Below are 7,182 nucleotides of genomic sequence, written 5' to 3' on the forward strand. Positions count from 1 at the left end.
GTTATGCAGGAATGGGCACGATACAAACTATAGACAGTAAAGAGGGAGCTGTAATGTCCATGTAACAAATATGATTCAGATCATACTGGTCAAGGTTTTCACAGGTGTACACGGTTCCTTTGGCCTTAAAATGCGGTCGAGGATAGTGTAGCTGTTGAATGCTAGTTTTGACAAAAAGTTACAATGATCGAAGATGTGCCACGGCCATTTGACGGTACAGTACATTGATTCAGGTGTGTACTGTACATGAGGTTTTCCTCAGAGTCATACAGCTGTGTTTTTTTACGCTTATCAATTGATATTTTTTGAAACTACAACAAAATCATTCCAATGTCCCTGTTCTTGTATACCCCCTACCTATGGCAGATTGTCCTAAACTCTTTTACACTTCGTCTCAGTTTTATTTTCAATGTTATTCAATGATGTTTCGCGTACATTCCATAAATTTACCTTTTGTTCCTTGAATCATGCATTATGACGTGGACGACCGATCGGAGAGCTTTTGTAAGTAATATGCAACCATTAGCCCGGGTGGAAACTTTGTCAGTCCTATCATGTTGAGAATAGTGCATCTTCGCTAGCTATAAGAATGTTTATTCGCGCAGGGACACTCCTTGTTTCGCCGACTTCACCAGGCCAGGTTGACTGGACAACGGGGATGGTGGTGTTTCACACAAGATAACCTTCATCAAGGTAAACCAAAACTTCTGACGTCAAAAACACTGTTACTGCCAGGGCGACTAATGATTAAGATCATACTAGTACTAACACAAGTAGGAAAATAAAATGTTAACAACAAAATATCATGGGAACAAGTTAAGTCGTTGAAAGTCCTTATTGTGCTTTTCATGAATATAAGTATAGCTATATATATATATATATATATATATATATATATATATATATATATATATATATATCTTAGCTACACTGCAATGTTTACTAAATGTTGTTTTGTTATGGTTTTGTGTGTTTTCACAAACTGATTGTATGTTAGCGTCTATTTCAGTGCACGTGACGATTGAATGTTAGATATTTCTGATCATAAATAGCTATTCAATAAAACAAAGCCAATTCTTTCGTCAAGGTTCAGGAATTTGTATTGTTGTGTACATGTTTGTCATGGCTTGTTCATGTCAGAGGTCAAACTGTATTTGTTTTTGGAGTCACGAGGAGATAACAGACTACTGTTTGGTTTTTAAGCCACACGTGTTGACGGGATTCGTCATTTCATTGCATCGACGTGCAGGTAGAATATCGCCCCACTGTTCAACATGAAAACATCAATTCATCAACAGAACATTTGCTGTCTCTTCGCTCTTGCATTGTATTTTTACATGCGTTCGGATTCCACAACTCTCCGTCATGAAGTGATCGTGGACGCTAACCAAGTGGACATTTTTAATATCTTACATGAAATGAAAACAGCCGCCACGTTCTATGGACTGAGGTGGGTACTTTTTTAGTGTTGTTATAAAAAGCAACGAAACAAGGAAAACATACTTTTTGCAACTTGGTACAGCTTCATTGATACCTCTTGTACAATCGTTCTGCTCACGTATTTTCATTTGCTAGGTTTGTTATCGTTGCTTACGCCGTTTGTTATTGTTGTTTACATCGTAAAGAGGGACGCTATAACAATAATACAGTTCTGACACAGCAATGACACACTTGAACTTAACACCAGTCTTTCCACCATTAATGGAGAGGACTGTGACTGCACCTTGCGTGATTTAAAGACGGGAACACGATGAGAGTGAAATTCCCAATCTAAATGATTTGCTCGTTTGTTTTGCATTTTACACTGCTTTTTATAACATGGTAACTGCCGATGTAAATCATTGTAATGACCATGTACTTGGTACATCAACATGTAAGGAACACATCGACTATTGTGTTTATATGAAACCCATTTCAAACCGCGAGAACACATTCACACTTTTTTATTCTCAAAATTTCAAGTCGCTCTCGGGAAAACTATAGACCAACATTGTCAACAACATGACTGGACAGGCAATGATTGACTACACCCTGCCCCGCTTTCTAGTTCCTGTTTACAGTCATGAAGACGACCTGTGACCGACAAAGATTATGATACAGTGTAATGACCCATGTTTTCTGATAAACTACCGACAACGAACCTGCATTTCCTTACATAAAAATAAGATTTATAAAATACAACACAGTTGTAACCAAACTAGTATTTCATGAATGAACTGGAGATGGAATTAAAATAAGATATAATTTCTGTTCCAACAACGTCATATCGTCTCGTATCATTTGCCCTTGTATTGATCAATGTTTGATTTAACCATACGGACGTCAGTTAAGTTTCAGTCGCGATTTCTTCTGTATGCATGGATACTTTGTGATTCATATGCTAGAATAACGAATAACGAAAAATAGTATTCACTTTCAGAATTTGACATTATACTTAATGAAAATCAAGTAAGAGACATAAAACGAATGGAGAGAACATTTTATTATTAATAGTAAATGTGATCCATATCATAACTTCGATGATAACGTACAAGGACGTTCTCAGTGAAGTCATGCAAGCGTCATACTAACTAACTTTAATGTTGCCCGATGTATCCTGAGAATATTCACATACTAAAAGTCACTAAAATAACGGGAATACGACCCATGTTTCAAATTTGAAAGTTATGAAGACTGTTGTAGATATAGGCAAAATATGTCATTATTATAAAGAATGCAAACAGTGACAATAGAACAAAGCGTTTTCCGGAGGTCGGGCAAGGCCTAAACTTTCACGTCAAAACATGCCATAAGAGAATATGAAACGTTCAGGCATTTGCGTGTCGAAGAACAAATTCACAAATGTGAGTTGATAGCTATGAAAATCGCCTATCTGATAGCCACACAATTCTCATAAACATCTTTGCACTGTTTGTAAGCCAACTGAACAAAAATGATTGCATACACGTCACATCCCTTGTCACTTTATCTGTCATCAGGCTCGCTGGATTTAAATTTACTTACATTCTTAATATTCCTCGATTTGATCCGGGAACGATCTGATGACATATGTTCCGACGTTACATTTGTTATTGAACGTAGTATTCAACGCAAATATCACGTAAAAGAATTTCCACGTTCTACAACAAATATTTTAATTTATTCATCTCATTATGCGTTTTGTCACACAGGGAGTGACTATAATACTCAGTATATTGATTTGGGTGCACGCTAGCAGTGTGATCAGGGCATGGATGCACGTCTATGCAAATCTGTGATTTTGTTAGGTAAAGGACGTTACGGAAAATCACTTAACACGGTCGTGATACTGAATGAATACTAATCAGTTGTGTTCAACCACGACCAGTTTCTAGGTATACCATGTACGTATATCTAAATAGTAATTTGGGATAGCCTAATCGTATCCTGTTAGGTTAGTTATCGGCGTCTCGACCCGCTCTAAAATTCCACGAAGATTAGTTATCAATCTCAGACCACCTTGGAATTCTTCGAAGGTTTCCAACATGTGATAAGCAAACATCTTAAAGGCCGATAAAGTTGTTTTGCATAAACGGTGGCAACGAACTTTGTTTTCATTTTTTCTTCCCCTCAATTTTGTGTCCAAGCCTGTTTTCATCCCTTGCTTCGTTTCTTTTCTAAAGACCAGATCGCTGAAAACAAATTGAATGTTCAGGCTTTATTCGATTTGCACTCTGGGATTGCTCATGGTGTAGAATGTCAGTTACACTCTCTTAAATTAAGGCACAACTGCTTAACTGGAGTACTGACAGGCTGCTGTAAATGTTCTACTCTCTTACAATATAAATTATATTATATTATAGAATTAAAAGCAATGCAGCAGTCTCTGCTTTGAGCTTTCATTCCATTTAAATTTCACATCTTTTTTTCAATCAGTTATTTCTAATGTTTTTTTTCTGGAACAAGACCACATTGTCTGCATAGACCGATAACAAACTACTAACAACCTTCACTGCACCACTTAAATAACGATTAAATTCTGATTGTATGTTTATTACCTTGGGTGATCATTCTATTTAAATATTTTCATTTCAGAATGGCCTTGGTTGAGAAAGTTTCAGGATGAAGATTTTAAAGACAAGAGGAGTACATGTCACACAGCCATATCGAAGATTCCTATTTTGAGCTACTATGTTCATGTCAGCTACTACACATGTATTGTGAGATCGAAAACGTGAGTTTTAATTTAACGACACTCGCCTATATCTACTTCAGATCTTAATAACATAAAACGGGCGTGGTAAGCCGCAGATATGAATAGCAAGCGTAAGCTCACAGAACACGTAGTTGGGAATTATGCAATCAAACAAAAAAGAAAAAATATATGCAATTTCCATGTCCATGATGAATTTCTCAACTGGAAAGGATGAACTTTCGACAATTCATGTTGTTCAGGGGATATAATCACGGTATTTCTGAACTTTATCTTCGATAAATTTCCTTTTGCTGTATACCTTTCGATTCAAGTAGCCTGGAGGACGTTTGGTCGTACCTTAGTCATAAATCTGAATGAAATGATACAATATCGAATTTCCTCAAACTGTCCTATATAGTTTACCAATCATTTTCTATGAAAATTGGACAATTTGTGCTAATTACTCACCCTATGAGCTCAGAGAACAGTCACCTGTTGATCATTGCGGATTGCGGTGATCTTTCTCGAAAGATTAATTTATTTGAACTGCATAACATGGAAGTTATTAAACGGTAGTCTCACCAAGAGTATGAATTTTCAATATTCCAAATTGTGTATTTCACATTGGAAGTGATATAGTTAATAATTAAGCAATAAAGCACACCCAGCGATGGTATACCACTCGATTTTGACCAGTTCACGACATATATGCACTCGCTATCGTTCGTGCATATATGAAGTGAACTGGTCAAAATCGAGTGGTATACCGTCGCTTGGTGTGATTTATTGTTATTATATCATAACAGTATATTGAAATTCTGGCGTGGAATGTCAAAAACGGACTTTTACTCAAGCTGAGAGCTCGTGCGCATGCCTGCCATGGTATATCGCCAATATACCAAGGTTGTTATCGCGTCTCGACCAATCAGATCGCAGCATTTCCGCCATCAATATACTGGTATGATATAATATCTGATACTGCCTTGCTGTCATTGTTAATTCCTGCTATTTGCAAATCTTTTGATATTGCAGTGATTATGAATTCGTGCACAACCGCGCCCTCTTATATTCAAATGCTTACTTCCTTTCGTTTCCTCATTTACCTAGATCGCACGAAGAAATAACAATGACGTCAGAAATATTTGGCGGGTTACTGACTGTATATCAAAGGTGGATGTTGGAACCTATTCAAATTAATCAAAGTACCAATGATGCGTTGTTAAATGTAAACATTCCACTTGACGAACGGACAGTCATTGAAGACAATACAGTCACAAACAGCAGTGTTGCAGCCATGAAACCAAAGACACTTGTGAGAGAAGAACTTGTCGTCACTTGCCCTAATTTTCTAAAACGTTATGTCACGTCTTTTACTCATGACAAATATCAAATTTTCTTGACGAATTTGAAAGGATATTTTGAAAACACTTCGACAGCTTTCTGATAGTCAAGTATACTTCAATGTTCAAAGCAGTTCGCGAAAAGATACCCGTCACATTTCTGGGAAGAGCTCTTCATGCCGACAAAAGATGAAGACCATAACGAACCTCTATGTAAAATGGAGTTGACAGGAAGTGTCATAGGTTTCCATCACTGGATAAAATATTGTTGACTGTGTGGTGACACAAAATGTGTTTGGAGAATATGTTGAAGTTGAAAGTTCATTAGTATAAAATAATAATGGAGGTAGCGCACCTCTGTGGTAATGCCACAGGATTTGCTGAGGGTAGTCACCCCATTTGTGAGAACATTCATCGCCAAAACATAATGTTTTGTCTCACGTTTGTAAGAATCTACAGGTGTGATTACGCCATATCCAGAAAACTTGGAAATCGGAAAGCAAATCGCTCTTTGCATTTTAAATTAACAATACCTGAAGTCTGTGATTTAAGTCATTTATAGCACATGTCATTGTGTATATATCATATTAAGATCACATGAACCTGCTTGAATAGCGTGTATTTTACTGAAAAGATAAACCCTGGAAGTCGGGTACAACTGCTTAAATTGTATTCATTCTAGAACATTAGACACTTATCTGTCTTGTTTGACATCAAAATCTAGATTAGCAGTCACCAAACAAAGTTTTGTATGAAACAAGGCGATAGATGTTAACGTAAAGCTGTTGCAAACGAGTTTAGTTTTGAAAACTGAACGATTTGAACCAAATCAAGTGGTTTTGTAATTTGATTAATAGATCCTGAGCAATACCTCAGCATGACATTCCATCCTCTTCTTGATATATTTACTCTTGTAAATACATGTAAAGAAACGAAGGAATACTTTTCCTGAATTACTGGTTACATTGACACCTTTCGATATGTTGCATTATTTATCCATATGAACCAAAATCAGTCCTGTTCTTACCGTTTTGAAAAGTATTTTCAGTACATTAACTTTAAGAACTCTCTATTGGCACAACAACAGAATCTTTACTCACCCTTGAAAGCAAGGCTATTTGCATCAAGCAAAGTAGAAAGATAAACTATTATATGGAAAGTGTATGACAAAGGAAAATACAAGTTTCCTGCATTCTGTAATTTATTTCAAGATACTTGTGTATTTCATGTAACTAATATAAATAAAAGATATTTGACCATCAGCATTTTTTTGGACAATTTTACTCTTCTGGTCTCACTTTGATAGTTAAAGCAACAATTTACCAGATCTGAGCACAATAATTTATTGAAAGAGATCCTCTAACTACTTGTCCCAAAACAAAGTTCTATGGATGTAAAAAGGATGAATCCTTCGAAAAAAATAACAACAGTATATGGAATTTTTTTTCCTACACAGCTTTGTTTATGAACCATGTGATTGCACAGTAAAACTGCACCACCATACCTTAAACATTACACATACACTGACATTGCAAATACCAGGATTTCTCATGATCACACCAAACTATCTGCCCTGTTCAAGTAAACTGAAATCTATAAAAATACAAGTTACTCAAACCATACTTGCTGAGCTTTAAAGTTCAAGTTAGAAAAATATTCGTCAAGGAAGGCTAGGAGCAACATCATAAC

General features: G+C 36.2%; 1 long non-coding RNA gene across 1 annotated transcript; it reads left to right on the plus strand.

Annotated features, from left to right (window-relative positions):
• The first annotated feature begins 1,181 nt into the window (after window positions 1–1,181).
• LOC139145840 (uncharacterized) lies at window positions 1,182–6,755 on the plus strand. The gene is made up of 3 exons (XR_011555032.1): window positions 1,182–1,450; window positions 4,054–4,192; window positions 5,261–6,755. It is a non-coding gene; the product is annotated as an uncharacterized lncRNA (long non-coding RNA).
• The last annotated feature ends 427 nt before the right edge of the window (window positions 6,756–7,182 follow it).

Source organism: Ptychodera flava, chromosome 12 (genome assembly GCF_041260155.1).
Source record: "Ptychodera flava strain L36383 chromosome 12, AS_Pfla_20210202, whole genome shotgun sequence".
NCBI lineage: Eukaryota > Metazoa > Hemichordata > Enteropneusta > Ptychoderidae > Ptychodera > Ptychodera flava.